General features: G+C 33.8%; 1 protein-coding gene across 1 annotated transcript in view; it reads left to right on the top strand.

Moving 5' to 3' along the window:
- The window catches only part of LOC311291646 (G-protein-signaling modulator 2-like), a 352,673-nt gene that overhangs the window by 148,301 nt on the left and 186,790 nt on the right, over positions 1-17,582 (top strand). The gene's annotated exons all lie outside the window — the stretch shown is intronic.

Here is a 17,582-nt window from a genome sequence, read left to right on the forward strand (position 1 = left end):
AAGCAGGGGAGAGCGGGGCACCTAACACTTTTTTACTTTCTTAGTTTGTGTAAATTCATTTGAGATTCAGAGTATTATTTTTTCACATTAATTTCACACATGTCTAGTACAATCCAGACTCTTGTGAAGATTCAGACGCCCCAACACCTGTGAAGAGAGGACTCCAACTCCTGCGAGGACTTCAGATAAAGCAAATTCTGAATCAACATGCACCAATGCATTTTCTATACATCCTAATAATTTTATTAACAACATTCATTACTTCAATGAGCTCATTGTTTCTGCTTTAAATTAATAAATTGTTTAAGGTGAGACAGTACAGGCAAAAACTGATTTTTTCATGCACCTGTCGATTTATGAGATTTTGCACTTTTTGGCTTTTCATAAAGTGTTTTTTTTTCGGACTGGTGGAAAGAAAACATCCAAAATACACTTTTAAGTGTATCTTTTCTTGCACTTTATATATGCGTCTGTAGATTTGAATTACAGTAGGCTATATATTTTGAATGGCTAAGGAAGCCCTGAACCGCAGCGTAAAAAACAAACAAAAAACACGACGCCTATAAGGTGCTGGGTGAATTTGCTGGTGTCAGAAATGAAGTTGGAAAGGAAGAGACTATGTGAATAAAAGCAATTTTAACCGTTAGAATTTTGACTATTAGTAATCATCACTAATGAATATTTTTTTAGGAAGACACAGTGCACATTTTTTGCAGAAGGCTGCAGGGCAAAGGCAAAACAGCAGAGGAGACCAGAGAAGTGCAGAACTGGTACAGGTAACGGCACATCAGTGTGATCTGTGGTCTTTTTTATTTTTAACTTTTTTTATCCTCACATACTGTTGAAGCTTTACAGCAAATATCTTCCTGATTAAAATACATTAGGCCTAAATGTATTTCTCAAGTATTAACTGCACCCATTCTGTTTTAAGGGAAGGTAAGTCATGATGTTTAGAAAATAGTTTCAGTAATTTTTGTTCATTTTAAATGCCCATAGTCGCCAGATGTTGTCCTGGGAGAAATGTTACTTCTTGTGGTCCTTGAGGTGGGTGATCCTGCTTTTGTGAACTTGGGTCTTATATGTTCACATTTAGAAACATTTAGAAGAAAATGTGTTAGACCAACGCTATCTGAGTGAGGTCGCACCAATTGGTAAGATTTGTAAACCGCGATGGGTAGGTTCAGGGGCGGGGTCAGGGGTAGGTCATCCATATGAAGCCACCTCGTAAAATACGTACAAATTACTATCAAAATGATAACAAAATGTCTTAATCACTTTCTGGTTGTCAAAATTTGTGAAACATGTTCATGTTTAGCCTGTCAACTTTGATAAAGTTAGATTTTTTATAGAAATTGGTGTGGTTTAAAATTGGTAAAACTTTAAGAATGTGAACGCCATTGCAGACAAACTGCTTCAGAAGCAAATTATTAATGAAGAAATATATTCTGAAATCACACATCCGACTTCAACCAAAGAGAAAGATCTGCAGCATCGTGCGTGAAGGCAGTGTTGCTGTGAAAAACCTCTTAATCTCTATTCTTCGGGAAGAGGAGCCCAATCTTTTAAATGATTTGCATGTATCCAACTCTTAGCTTTAATCTCTAAATGTGATTTAAACCCACAACTGCAGAGAGAAATGCATTTATATATATATATATATATATATATATATATATATATATATATATTTCATTATATAATGCTGAAAAGATCAGAAGTTGATGTACATTGTAAGAATGTTTGAAGAGTGGGATACAATGTACGACTCACACACACACACACACACACACACACACACACACACACACACACACACATATATGTATTCAAAATCATCAATTGTCAATAGAGAAAGAATGGAGTTACGACATCTACCAGAGACAATCTTCTGAAATTAACATGTCAAACCTTCAGTCATTGCACATATGGCAAGCCGTTTTAACATTTAATCATTTTAACCGACTAGTCTCTATTTTCATGCTACTAGTACTTATTTTTTAGATACTAGTATCTATTCCATTAAGTACTAGTACTTATTCATTAGCTACTAGTGCTTATTCTTTAGGTACTAGTGCCTATTCTTTAGATACTAGTGCTTATTCTTTAGGTACTAGTACTTATTCAATAGATACTAGTACTTATTCATTAGATACTAGTACTTATTCATTAGATACTAGTACCTATTAAATAGATACTAGTACTTATTCATTAGATACTAGTACTTATTCATTAGATACTAGTTCTTATTTATTAGATACTAGTACTTATTCATTAGTTACTAGTACTTATTATTAGATACTAGTACTTATTCATTAGATACTAGTACCTATTAAATAGATACTAGTACTTATTCATTAGATACTAGTACTTATTCCAATAGTGACTAGTAACTATTCTTTTGTTACTAGTAACAAAAAAAAAAAATTTGCCATTGACTTCTATGGGGATCTGTCATTCAGATATCAACTATTCAGTTCTGACTAGTATGTATTCCAATTGTGACTAGTACATAATATATTAGATACTAGTAGTTATTTATTAGGTACTAGTACTTATTTTTTAGATACTAGTACCTATTACTAGATACTAGTATGTATTCAATAAATACTAGTACTAAGTCATTAGATACTAGTACCTCTTAAATAGATACTAGTACCTATTAAATAGATACTAGTACTTATTCATTAGATACTAGTACTTATTCAATAGATACTAGTACCCATTTATTAGATACTAGTACTTATTCATTAGATACTAGTACCTATTAATTAGATACTAGTACTTATAAATTAGCTACTAGTACTTATTGAATAGATACTAGTAACTATTTATTAGATACTAGTATTTATTCCAAATGTTACTAGTAAGATTTTGGATTTTACTAGTAAGATTTTTAATTGAACTATCCAGTGGCCATTCGGACTAGTCATAACATAAGACGAGTAAAAAAGCAGTTGTGACTAGTAAAATAAAAATTGTTACTAGTAATAATTATAAAAGATACTAGTGTCTAATAAATAAGTACTAGTAACTAATGAATAATTACTAGTATCTATTAAATAGTTACTAGTATCTAATGAATTAGTACCAGTATCTATTTAATAAGTACTAGTATCTAATGTCTGCTTACTAGTAATATCTAAATTGATACTAGTCACTATTGCAATAACTACTAGTCCGAAATTAAAAGATGATATCAAAAACAGAATAACTACCCTTCACCGTTCGTTTGGAGATATCTTTAACCTCATAAAGAACTAGTAAGAATTTATTTGGAGATATCTTCATTTAAACAGATCATTACATAAACATGAGTTCCTATCCACCGTCCAATCAGAGTCCACATGGTAATACAAAACATGAATATGCTGAATTAATTTGATTGTTAAGTAGGGCTACATGGCTTCGTATATTAGCCTACCTTGCTAACTGTTTACCATGAAAACACAAGGAAAGATACCAAATCTTTTGCCCAACAAAAGTATTTTGACATGTTTTTACTCCAAATTCACTTCATAACATCAGTCGAGCATTGGAAATAACTTCCTTTTGTGATCTGATATGGCTTTATTAAACAGAATGAGTTATAACTGTCTTAAAGGCTATGTCGATTAGCACTGTCTTTTAAATATATATATATATATATATATATATATATATATATATATATATATATACATATATATATATATATATATATATATATATATATTCTCAAAAATACCAGATATGGCTTGAAGAACACAGATAAAACCATAGGTTTTATCTTTCCGAAAGGTTCTAGTATCTAATTAGTAAGTACTAGAATCTGTTTAATAAGTACTAGTATCTAAAGAATAAGTACTAGTATCTAATTAATAAGTACTAGTATCTAATAAATAAGTACTAGTATCTAATTAATAAGTCCTAGTATCTATTTAATAAGTACTAGTATCTATTTAATAAGTACTAGTATCTAAAGAATAAGTACTAGTATCTAAAGAATAAGTACTAGTATCTAAAGAATAAGTACTAGTATCTAATTAATAAGTACTAGTATCTAATAAATAAGTACTAGTATCTAATCAATAAGTCCTAGTATCTATTTAATAAGTACTAGTATCTATTTAATAAGTACTAGTATCTATTTAATAAGTACTAGTATCTAAAGAATAAGTACTAGTATCTAAAGAATAAGTACTTGTATCTATTTAATAAGTACTAGTATCTATTAAATAGATACTAGTACCTAATGATTAATTACTAGTCACAACTGGAATACATACTAGTCAAAACTGAATAGTTGATATCTGAATGAGAGATCCCCATAGAAATCAATGGCAAAATGTTTTATTTGTTACTAGTATTAACTGAATATTTACTAGTCACTATTTAAATAAGTACTAGTATCTAATGAATAAGTACTAGTACCTATTAAATAGATACTAGTATCTATTTAATAAGTACTAGTATCTAAAGAATAAGTACTAGTATCTAATTAATAAGTACTAGTATCTAAAGAATAAGTACTAGTATCTAAAGAATAAGTACTAGTATCTAATGAATAAGTACTAGTATCTAATGAATAAGTACTAGTATCTAATGAATAAGTACTAGTATCTAATGAATAAGTACTAGTATCTAAAGAATAAGTACTAGTATCTAAAGAATAAGTACTAGTATCTAATGAATAAGTACTAGTATCTAATGAATAAGTACTAGTATTTAATGAATAAGTACTAGTATCTAATGAATAAGTACTAGTATCTAAAGAATAAGTACTAGTATCTAATGAATAAGTACTAGTATCTTAAAAATAAGTACTAGTAACATGAAAATAGATACCAGTATACGGCTAATAGAATTAATCTCAAAACGGCAACTACCAGGCTACATAAACACGGAAAGTTTAAGAGATTTCGTATACGAAATATATTTAGTCTCACTTGTGGAGTTTGTGCGCGAGGGCGCCCTCTGGCGACAAGTATGAATGAAAAAAATATTACATTAATTGAGTAGCCTACTCAAAAAGGTTAAAAAAAAACATAATTTGGGTCAAAATAGCAAACATAATTAAGAACTTTAAGGTGAACATTTGCAAATCCTTACATTACATTTTTATCTTATGCACATTAAAAATTATAAACAGAAGCTCAAACATTCATGCCTAATGTGAGAATCAATTATCATTGTTTTCACACACATTTCTACATCAGTTATGACTTTCATCAGGTACATTTCTGGCTTTAAAAGTTCACCATCTACCAATTAATAATGTTACAAATACAAAGTTTAAATAAACATTGTATGTTAAATGAACTCATCCTGGCTGCATTGTCTTCTGTTTTTTTCTGTCTTAGATGTGTTTTGTGTATCCTGCCTTGATCCTGTCGTGTTGTGCCGTGTTGGCCTTTTGGTTTGGTTTGGTTTTTGTCTGCTCGTTTGTTTATTTGTGTTTCTTGTTAATTAAATCATTCTTCCCTGCAATTGGACCCAGATCTCATCTCTTAACGTGACACAACATATCATTAAATGATACATTGAGTAGGAATTAGGACTGTCGGAAAATGTTTTTAATCTTAATAATTACATGATTTCCCCATTAATTAATCAAACTAGTCAAAAAATTCTAAATGCTCCAAATAAACAATTAAAAGATTAATTATTCTTCTAGACAGTGATGTTAAATAGACGACACAAAAAAGTGGACTTTCAAAACTTTAATGTTGTATGTTTTAATTCCATTAATTTCTCTGTCTGGAATATGTTTCTAGCCTCTGCATCACATCTTGCTCTTTCACCCAAAAGAGACAATTCTCTCATCATTTACTGACCCTCATGTTGTCCCAGATGTTTATGACTTTCTTTCTTCAGATGAACACAAGCAAAGATTTTTAGTCCTTATAATGCAAGAGGACCACTTCAGAAACCACATAAAGTGAACACGACAGTCAAGATTAAAATTTGTATTAATTAATTTTTGGCCTTTTTCCTAAATAAAGAAAATGTTTGTCTGACGATAAGGTTTGTATTTTGTGTGCCCTGTACAGAACATTCATGTAAAAACATTCAGTCTCTGTGCTATATGCCAAAAAAAAAAAAAGTTTATGTACAGCCCTGATATAATTTTTATTGTTTTTACTGGAGGAAAACCAGGAAAATAATAGGTAATAGAATTGGTGTCTTATCTCCTTCCTGCCACCAGAGGTCACTCGATTAACCTCTTATTCTTAAATAGCCAAATAGTGTTATATTTTTAATGTTTCGCGGTATCAGTAGTAATAATAATAATAACAACAATACTTTTTTTTTGTTATATTGGTAAATAAAAACAACTCCAATGAATTTCCAACATTATGAAACAACTATGACACAAAGAGAAAGAGAAAAAAAAAAAAAACTAAATACATGTCTTATCTGTATCCTGCCTTAGAGGTCACTGTACAATGATCAACAAACATATTAGGATATTTTTTTTAAATTACAGTGTTTGCATTATTGAAAAAAAAAAAACTAAATACCTAAAACGTAATGTTTTTCTGTGCTTGTTTACAAACGATTGTTTATTTTCTATTTGGGTTTCTTCAAAAGAAATAAAGAAAATAGGCTGTCACAATGACAGTAGGCTAAGTGCCCCACACTCAAAAGCAAGCTCATGCAGCTGTCACTGCAACTAGACGCATTGCAAGCTAATTGCAAGCTGATTTTCTTATAAAGGTTGCCCTGAAAAAAATCGCTAAAAGCATATAATAACTTTTAAATATTTGTGGCTTGAAACAGCTGGAAAATTGAAAGTGTGCTGCAGTTCTATGGATGTTTTGCTATTCAGGTAGGGTTACTGAATTGCAAACTATTAAAACTTTTTCTCAGTTCAATATACAGGTCCTTCTCAATAAATTAGCATATTGTGATAAAGTTCATTATTTTCCATAATGTAATGATAAAAATTAAACTTTCATATTTTACATTCATTGCACACCAATTGAAATATTTCAGGTCTTTTATTGTTTTAATACTGATGATTTTGGCATACAGCTCATGAAAACCCAAAATTCCTGTCTCAAAAAATTAGCATATCATGAAAAGGTTCTCTAAACGAGCTATTAACCTAATCATCTGAATCAACTAATTAACTCTAAACACCTGCAAAAGATTCCTGAGGCTTTTAAAAACTCCCAGCCTGGTTCATTACTCAAAACCACAATCATGGGTAAGACTGCTGACCAGAAGGCCATCATTGACACCCTCAAGCAAGAGGGTAAGACACAGAAAGAAATTTCTGAACGAATAGGCTGTTCCCAGAGTGCTGTATCAAGGCACCTCAGTGGGAAGTCTGTGGGAAGGAAAAAGTGTGGCAAAAAACGCTGCACAACGAGAAGAGGTGACCGGACCCTGAGGAAGATTGTGGAGAAGGACCGATTCCAGACCTTGGGGGACCTGCGGAAGCAGTGGACAGAGTCTGGAGTAGAAACATCCAGAGCCACCGTGCACAGGCTTGTGCAGGAAATGGGCTACAGGTGCCGCATTCCCCAGGTCAAGCCACTTTTGAACCAGAAACAGCGGCAGAAGCGCCTGACCTGGGCTACAGAGAAGCAGCACTGGACTGTTGCTCAGTGGTTGCTCAAAATTTGCATGTCATTCGGAAATCAAGGTGCCAGAGTCTGGAGGAAGACTGGGGAGAAGGAAATGCCAAAATGCCTGAAGTCCAGTGTCAAGTACCCACAGTCAGTGATGGTCTGGGGTGCCATGTCAGCTGCTGGTGTTGGTCCACTGTGTTTTATCAAGGGCAGGGTCAATGCAGCTAGCTATCAGGAGATTTTGGAGCACTTCATGCTTCCATCTGCTGAAAGCATTATGGAGATGAAGATTTCATTTTTCAGCACGACCTGGCACCTGCTCACAGTGCCAAAACCACTGGTAAATGGTTAACTGACCATGGTATTACTGTGCTCAATTGGCCTGCCAACTCTCCTGACCTGAACCCCATAGAGAATCTGTGGGATATTGTGAAAAGAAAGTTGAGAGACCCAAGACCCAACACTCTGGATGAGCTTAAGGCCACTATCGAAGCATCCTGGGCCTCCATAACACCTCAGCAGTGCCACAGGCTGATTGCCTCCATGCCACGCCGCATTGAAGCAGTCATTTCTGCAAAAGGATTCCCTGAACATAATTATTTGAAGGTTGACTTATTTTGTATTAAAAACACTTTTCTTTTATTGGTCGGATGAAATATGCTAATTTATTGAGATAGGAATTTTGGGTTTTCATGAGCTGTATGCCAAAATCATCAGTATTAAAACAATAAAAGACCTGAAATATTTCAGTTGGTGTGCAATTAATCTAAAATATATGAAAGTTTAATTTTTATCATTACATTATGGAAAATAATTAACTTTATCACAATATGCTAATTTATTGAGAAGGACCTGTATGTAAACGTCAAAACCAGACGAAAACAGTAAGAGAACAGGGGCATTTCATTTTCATATGGGGCACACTTATGAGCAGCTATAAAATTATAGTACAAATTTAAATACGAATTATAAAATAAACAAATTATAATGGTATTCGTTATAAACAACTTATAAAGTAGTAACCAGAACGAATTTATTAAAGAAACACAATTTATAATGGCAAAATACAAATACAAATTATAAAATCAATCACAAATTATAATGACATTCGTTATAAGTTCATATAAAAAGTCCTATACAAATAAAAAATCTTGCCAAAACGAATTTAAAGAGAGAACTAAAACGCAGCCATATACATCTCTCATTCGGCACTAATACAAATATTTCTCTCAAGAGGCTCCGGCGCATCGCTTACAGTAGCATAATAGGATCATTTTTGTATACAATAGCCTAAATTATGAGCTTCAGAGCGTGCAGATGAAACGCGATTATCTTGTTTTTGGAGCCTGCTGTTTAGGAAGGCATATCTGGGAGTTAATTGTAACAAAGCACATTGGCAAGACTTTACTCAAAACTAGGATTTTAGTTGCTGTGCAAAGTGAGCAGACCATTGGTTGGTCCAGTTATGCTGTCTCATTGCAAAGTCACATGTGGTTTTAATGCGCATTACAGTTTTTTACAATTCAATAACTGAACCTTAATTTCATTTTTCAAAACTCTAGACAAACTTAATACAGTCATTGTTTATAACACAAGCTGTCCAGTGTTCAAACTTTGCATATTGCATTGCTATCTTTAAAGAAGCCTTGCATTTGCAGAAGCATTGTTTAAAAAAAAACTAATTTAGGCCTACTATGAAATGTCATAGGCACAGGGGCGTAGATTTAGGGTGGACGGAGGGGTTGTGTCCCCACCAATATCCTCCAACCATTGAAATGTCCCCACCAATAATTTAATCCACTTAAAAAAAAATCGCGCTAAAATCACGGGATCAGGGATAAATCACGTTCTCTCCTTGAGTCCTCCCGCCCCCAAAACACATATGAACATTTTGATTGGCTGTGCTTTTCCCTGCTATCATGTGAGAGGCTCTGGCTGCGATCATGGTTCAGATACAAGCAGCGCCAAATGCTGTGCATTTTTTTTTTCCGGTGCAAGAAGGTTTGTTGGGTGACAATCATGTGAGGATGGCGACAGCAAATAAATAAAAAAATAAATAAAAAGAAGCTCGACATAAGGAGCTTTTTTTCAAAGAAATGTGTAGCCTAATAAGTCACTTCAAGTTCGCTAGTGAATCCATCAAAGTCCATCAAAGTAACGACAACAGTTAACGTTGCTAGTGTTTTTTTTGTATTTATTTTTTTTTACCGCTTTGACGCACATTCATTATAGCAGTGCAGGCTATCAGTGATGCGCGTGTCAATAAACAACCCGAAACCGACCGACGTTTTCAACTAACCCGTCCGCAACTCGGACCGCAAAAAAAGAAAATATTGAACCGCTTTCTGGCCCGCATGTTTAATATTTGCGACAGACACCAGCGATTAGGCTATGCGATTATATGCGGTGGAGATGCGTTCAGTCAAACATCATTCGGCATTAATAAGGTGATTTTGTCAAAAGAAATGTTCTTGATTAAAAGAAAAATACAGATTGTTCTTCTTATGATTTATTTTGTCTTTCTTTTATACAGATTTAAAAAGTTCCGTTTTCCAAGTAACCTACTCTAAATTATGTCAGTGATTTTCCGATGTTAAATATGTTCAAGAATAATTTTATTTCTATCTACAGTGTTATAAAAGTTAAGAAAAAGATGAGCCTATAGCCCTAAATATATATAGACTATATAAGCTAATTCCCCTTTTCTTAACTTTTAACTTCTTCTAAAAATTATTAAGAATATTAAATCAACTTAATAGGCTAGGTTAACGAATTGTCTTATACAAACAATACGAATGCACTTCAAAACGAAGTTTATATAAACTAAGGAATCACGAATATGACAAAATAGGTCCCCACCATTGTCCAGAGCAAATCTACGCCCTTGCATAGGCAAATTACTTTAGATCACCCATACTGTCACAGTTCTGTCAGTTTATGTCTTTGGTTTCGACCTTGTCTCCCCCTGTAGAGCTGTGTGATTTGGTAGACAATTATGTAATTATTAGTCTGTCTTTATAAGTCTGTTTGTATCTTCAGTTGAGGTCGGTCTTTATTTGATGTTATTGTTTTCGTGTGTGGATGTTCCTGCCTATCTCGAAGAAGATAGGCCATTAAATATAGTGTTTATTGTAAACTTGTCTTTCGTCTCGTCCGTCCCGCATGTCTACCCATAACACATACACAACTTACCCCATAGTTTCACTGTGTATTTGCTAGTACAATCATTAAATATAGGCTAGTTGTACAAAATATGGGAGGGTGACTTGTTTGTGAGGGTGCCTATCATAGACCTCTTCCTAAAAACTCCTCAATTGGATTAAGGAAAGGGGAGTATGGAGGTAAATGCAGGGTGAAAAATTATGGATGGGCTGGAAAACATGCTTGCGCCATACTGTCACAAGGAAGGTCAGAGACGAGCGGATCCATTCGCAGCATTTTATTAGGTACAAGAGCAAGAGTGCAAGAGTTACTGATAATGGAGGCTCAATCGTGACACATACAAGCATGATGAAACTGAACATTATCCCAAACTATTACGTATAGCCTATAGGTCACACCATCATCAACAAAGGCTGCGGAGAACTTACGTAATGTAGGCTACGGTAATGTTGAACGCTTACGTTTTTAGTAATTCTATATGTCATCCCAACAGACCAATTTTTGCAAAAAATAAATAAATAATAATAAATAAATAAACTGCTCATAACTTAAATATACTCTGTACAAACAAATATTAGGCTATTTAAGAAAAAAATATTTTTAATTATTTAGAATAATATACACATAAAATATGGAATAAATCACACTAAAGAAAATTAAATTATTTCACTGCAGAACAAAAAACACAAACTGAAACTAAAATGTAACATTTCTATCCTTTCTAGATGCAAAGTCATCAATAATGGCATCATATGAGATATGCTCCCCTATTGAATGACTAATGATTAAGGTTTTTTTTCTGTCCAAAAATTAATGTAAATGGTTAACCTATTTTTACATTGTAGTTTAAAAGTTTGAAATAATTTTTCAAAAATATATAATATATTTTTATATATTTTTTTTATGATAAAATAATAATAATAATGATAATAATAATAATAATAGCCTAATAATAATAATGGTGCGCTGTCTCCTGTCTGTGTGCACCATGCGCGTTTGAACATTTAATTAAAATGGATTGAATGCTAATGGTTTAAATGCATGCATATGAAAATAAAAAAACCTTTGCTAAAAACGTGCTTGATCATTTTTAAATAGAAAATAAATGGTACAAAGTACGCAGATTTTTTTTTCGAAGACCATCTTTTTTTGAACCAATCAATTCCCCTCCATGCCCCGCCCTTGCTAGTGTGACGTCACTGCTCACAGATTAGCGGGAATTTTTACCACAACTGTAATGATATGGACGACAGGCAACAGCGATCCAGCGATGATTTAATATCGCCGGAAAATAATGAGCAACCTGCAGTAGCCGTGTTCGACAGAGTGTTTAATGCATTACAACGTGCCAGACGCGAATTAATGGCTACCACATCTTCAAATGGTACTGCAAACATTTTGACTGCGACGAGAACACTCTTCAGGAGACGCAGAAATCAGGTTCAATGTAAGTAATTTAAGTAGGTTAAGTAAGTAGATTGTTTTAAAAGTGCATTTAGGTAGCTTAAAAAAGGGGCAATGGTGATAAACCTAAAATGGGGATGGGGGAGGGGGCAGATACGTTTTTGGCGAATTCTAGAAGCCAAACATTTTGGCTGGGTTCCAAACGGGATAACCCTCACATTAAGGTAATGTAAGTTACTGGCATTGCATACAATACTAGAGATGGGAGAAACAAAACTTTTCAAAGCTTCGAATCATTTGAACACAAATTGATAGACTGTTTGTTTTATTTCAATGAATTCGCGTGATTAATGATCGCCCTCTAACGGCAAACCATTGAATTTTTTTTTATTAATGGTTGAACAACATCATGTGCATAAAAAGTACCAAGGTATACACAACAAGTTCATATTAACTATACATTAATATATAGAACCTATAAGAAATAAATAAATAAAACAATGAAAGGCCTTGCTAAATCACAATAACTTAAATGTACCAAACAAGTAGTTTTTACAGCTTGTTTTTTGTACTCTCCTTATTTGTGCTTGTATAAATATCTAATTCCTTAAGTACCACAGAAAAAAGAGTCTTCTGATTGGTGACTTTACAACGATGAATATGAAACTTAACAAGTATAATCAAGACATTGATAATGTAAGCCTCATTTTCCAACTTATTGTCATTGCTCAAAAAGCCAAATATTACATGTTCATATAATAAAAAAGTTGGACAACACTCTGTCATTTATAAACCTATAAACCTCCTATCATAACCTCTCTATATATTGACAATGTCAAAAAACACGAGGTACCATTTGTGGGTGTAATGAACAGAATGAACAATTTACATCAATATCTTTAATACATTTGGTTGAAAAATAATCGTAGCAGGGTCAACATTGGTGTAGTATCTTAAAAAAAATCTTTCATTTTATGTAATGACATATTTATTAGGTAATACCCAAACCTTCCTCCAATTAATATTTCTGATAAACTTAGATAAATAAAAATAACACATGGCTTACTAACTATTTCTTTTTGAAATAATATTACCTTTATTATTATTATTATTATTTTGCTAGATGAAAAACAGATTCGGCCACAGAAAGTGTCAGCAGGGTGAAGAAACATGTTAGAGTATGAAATACCTGTACATAAAGACACAATACTAGAATAATTAGCTCCAATTACAGAGTCATATTCTTTTAGGTTACAGGGAAATCAAAATAAAAAATAATAATTTTAAGTCATTAAATACCCCTTTAGGGGTCTACTAAAAGAATCCCTTTATTCAACCAGGTTTTCATGAATATACTCTTCCTTTTTTTGCAGAATATTACAATTATTCCAGATATAATACTGGTGTGGAGAAAAATTGTGCTTGTAAATAGCATCCACCCCAAAATTACTTGCCTGTGAAAAGCTGCCAATTTAATTGGCAGTTTTTCAATTTTGTCATTACAAATTAACAAAAACAGTATTGCATACTATATGGCAGTGGTTCCCAACCACGTTCCTGGAGGTCTCCCAGCACTGCATGTTTTCCATATCTTTTTAATCAAACACACCTGATTCAAATCATCAGCTCATTAGTAGAGACTTCAAGACCTAAAATGGGTGTGTCAGACAAAAAAGAGGTGCAAACTGTGCAGTGTTGGGGGGCCTTCAGGAATGTGGTTGGGACCCATATGGCAAACCATTACAATTATTAATGTTTCGAACCAGTCATGATGTAACGAAGCCTTGTTTACTAAAATCACGTGACTTTGGCAGTTTGATACACACTAATTTTTGCCACACTGTACAACAATAATTACAGTTGTTTTTGCATTATTGTAAAGGGGTAGGTTTGAGGGCGGCAGTGTTCTTCTGCAAGACACATGCACTTTTGTTTATTAACCACTAGAACATCAAACGTTACATAAGTTACTTAAGTGATTTGAAGGAATCATAAATTTAAATAACCAATTATATATGAAATGACTAAACAAAGACATTAAATATTGTTAATACAATCTTTGTTGATAGGCACATCCACAAGAAGAGGACGTTCATCCTGGCAGGTGGGCCTCTTTCTTCTCCCAGGACCAGACATTCAGAAACTTCCATCTCTTTCTGACCGGCATGTCCTCACAAATAATGGATTAGGTTTGTCATTCACTTTTAGGCTATGGCATGGTTCACTCAGGGTTCCCGCGGGGTCTTAAAAAGCCTTAAAAGCATTGAATTTATTAATGTGGAAATAATACCTTAAAAAGTCTTTAAAAAGTCTTGAATTTTGATGTCTGGGTCTTAAAAATTGTGCTGTATGTAACTTCTCCGTATTGTATTTTTCCTCAAAAGTTTCATTTGTCAACCACGATTATTTTGATTAAATAACGTAGTATAAAGAGTGGCGGAACCAATAATTGAGAATGCAACGCAGCCCCGGAGGCCTGTTGCACAAAAGTAGAATTAAGACATCCGGGATAAATGACTCAGCTGAGCTCAATGAAGCCAAAACATGTGCGTCCAGGCTTAATTGGTTGCACAAAGACCAAGCCAGGATGAGCAGACACGGATTCATTAAGCCAGGTGAAACCAATCCTGGATAGGTGCGCGCTCACGGCTCACTCAAATAGACCCCGCCACAGATCACAGATTAACTGATTTACCATGGCAACTAGAGCCGCGTACTTTTCCCCGTCGGAAGCACAAATCCTCATGGAGGCATACGAGGAGGTAAAAGATATAATTAAGAAGAAAGGCAAAACCGCCACAGTGATAAAGCAAAGAGAAAAAGCGTGGCAAAGTATTGCAGACCGCCTGAATGCGTAAGTAGTGCACTGAGTGTGAAAAGTGCTATATAAATAAAATTTAATTGAATAAATAGATGAGCTATAATAATAATCACTTTAATTTATATAGCGCCTTTCAAAGGACCCAAGGTCGGTTGCTCACTGCACTGCAAAAATGTCTTTCTTACTTAGTATTTTTGTCTTGGTTTCAGCAAAAAAAAAAATATCTAAAAAAAAATCTTAAATATTTTCTTGAGCAAAATTACCTAGGAAAATAAGCAAAAAAAATCTGCCAGTGAAACAAGAGAACTTTTCTAAAATTAAGTGTTTATGGAAAAAGTAAACTTATTTCAAGAGAATTTTTCTTATTATATTGACAGATTTTTTTATTTTTTTGCTTGTTTTAAGCACACATTTACTTAAAGTTTATATTTTTTGTCTAAACTATACTTATTTTGCTAGGTCATTTAGCAAATCAAGAAAATACATCTTTATTTAAGATTTTTTTTTTTTTTTTTTTTTTTATATTTTTACTGAAAACAAGACAAAAATACCAAGTCATTTTTTGCAGTGTGACTCCATTAAATGTTCTTGTGATAAAGAATGTGTGTGTGTGTGTGTGTGTGTGTGTGTGTGTGTTGAAATGACCTTTGGCCTCCTGAAGGCACGCTTTCACTGCCTTCACAAATTAAGGGTCAGCCCTGTTAGGGCATGTGATATTACTGTGGCTTGTGCTGTCCTCCACAATGTGGCCTGCCTGAGGAAGGAGAGGGCCCCCAGAGTGCCACCAGCCATGGACTGGGACAATCCGGCAATCTTCCCTGATAACGACAGTGGTCGGCTGCTGAGGGACCAATATGTGTTGAATTATTTTAGTTAGTATGTGTGCTTTCAATTTTGGTTAAATATGTCCTGCGGTGGCAGAGGAATTTGGGTTTTTTTGGGTTCGTTTTTTTACGAATTTGGCCTCTTATGATGTTTGTGCGGTATACTGTGTGTAATACAAGGCTGCAGGGAGGCTACTGCATCCATTCATTTGTCTGTTCAGTTGATGTGTATGGATTTGTCCTGCATTTATTTTAGTGTGCAGACATGCAGGGTGTGTTATATACAGACCTTTGAATGTGTATGTATCATTTTGTATAATATGCTTTGATTCTGTGCTTTCCATCTTGTAGAGTCACTGTGACTTCAGTTTCGAAAGGAGCTGATGGTTTACCTGCTTTGTTTTGTCCTTATTCAATAAAGGAACATAATGTTACACATTGTGTTTTTATATTCATATGGAATGTGTATTTGTTTATATGACAGAGTACTAGGGCCACACTGAGGAAAAAGGATAAAGTCATAAATTTATGAGGCTGGTTCTTTCTGCAGAAAAGCTACATATTCTTTTTACAGTTTTGATACTTATGACAATGTGATACTTAATATTCTGGCACATCAGCATGTCTTTGTTTATGAAACCATACTGAAGTACAATTTCACGAAATGCCCCACATCTGTCATTTTAACAACTGTCCTCCTTTAAAACAACTGGTTACAATATTATGACTTGTCTTTTTTTTTCCTCTGTGGCCCTATATTCTATCATTTTATATATAGCCTTATAGTCTATGGGAAACTGTAAATTATCTAATGATAGCAACATCATCTAAAAATCATTATTTATCCAAAATGATTGAAATTAATGATCACAAACGTTTAAATAATGACAGTGGGTCTAGTTATATGTGATAACAATGTATAGTGAGCAGTGAAATAACTATTGGTTTCCATTTGTGGTGACTGCTGACTGACATTAGGGATGAGATTAAATAGATCCTGGAATTTAGCCTGGTCTGGAGCAGGCTAGCTCCACAGAATAAATCTCCATGGTAATTTATACCATAACATATCCTCCTGCCCCCTATCCAGCTTTAGTGCAACCGGATTACGGATCAATTGAGCCAGGATCACCAAGATATCCTGGCTTAATCCCTTATCCTAGTTTTGTGCAACGGGCCCCGGGTCACAGTGCACAGGACTGTGAACACGTGATGCCTTCAACACAACACAAGTTAGCCTACAAAGCGGAGCTCGCTCGCGTGCTACCAGTAGCCCGGGGCTTGATATGAGGTCGCTCGCCAACAGGCAGTTCACATACCGCGTCTTTTTGCGTGCTCAAGTTTATTAAAATGTGGGCACGCGGCAAGCGCTATTGAAGCAGTGCGCAATTTTTTTTCCGCCCACAGCCAGATGGACAACATCTTCCTTGTTGCTGTGGAGAGTGCGTTGTATGGTTGCTTAGCAACGACAGACGCCACAGGAAAATCAGACCAAATGTTATTAATAATATTAGATAAGCGGATGTGCATTGTAAATGTCAGTAATTAATAATTTTTGACTCATTCTTTTTATAAAAAAATATTTAAAGGCTGAAATATGTGAGGTTTATCTTTTTATAAAACCATTTTTGTAAAAACTTTATTTTAACTTGTACATATTAGTAGATAACATGTTGCAAGACACTCCTTTAAAATCTGGCCATCATTTTTAATAGTATTTTGATGTTTATGTAAAAAACTTGCATATTGATCATTTTATTTGTTATTTGCGGGGTTTCGACAAACTCTGTAAATTGATTTCATAATAATCGTGAA

The sequence above is a fragment of the Rutilus rutilus genome (assembly GCF_951802725.1).
Source record: "Rutilus rutilus genome assembly, chromosome: 6".
Taxonomy (NCBI): Eukaryota; Metazoa; Chordata; class Actinopteri; order Cypriniformes; family Leuciscidae; genus Rutilus; species Rutilus rutilus.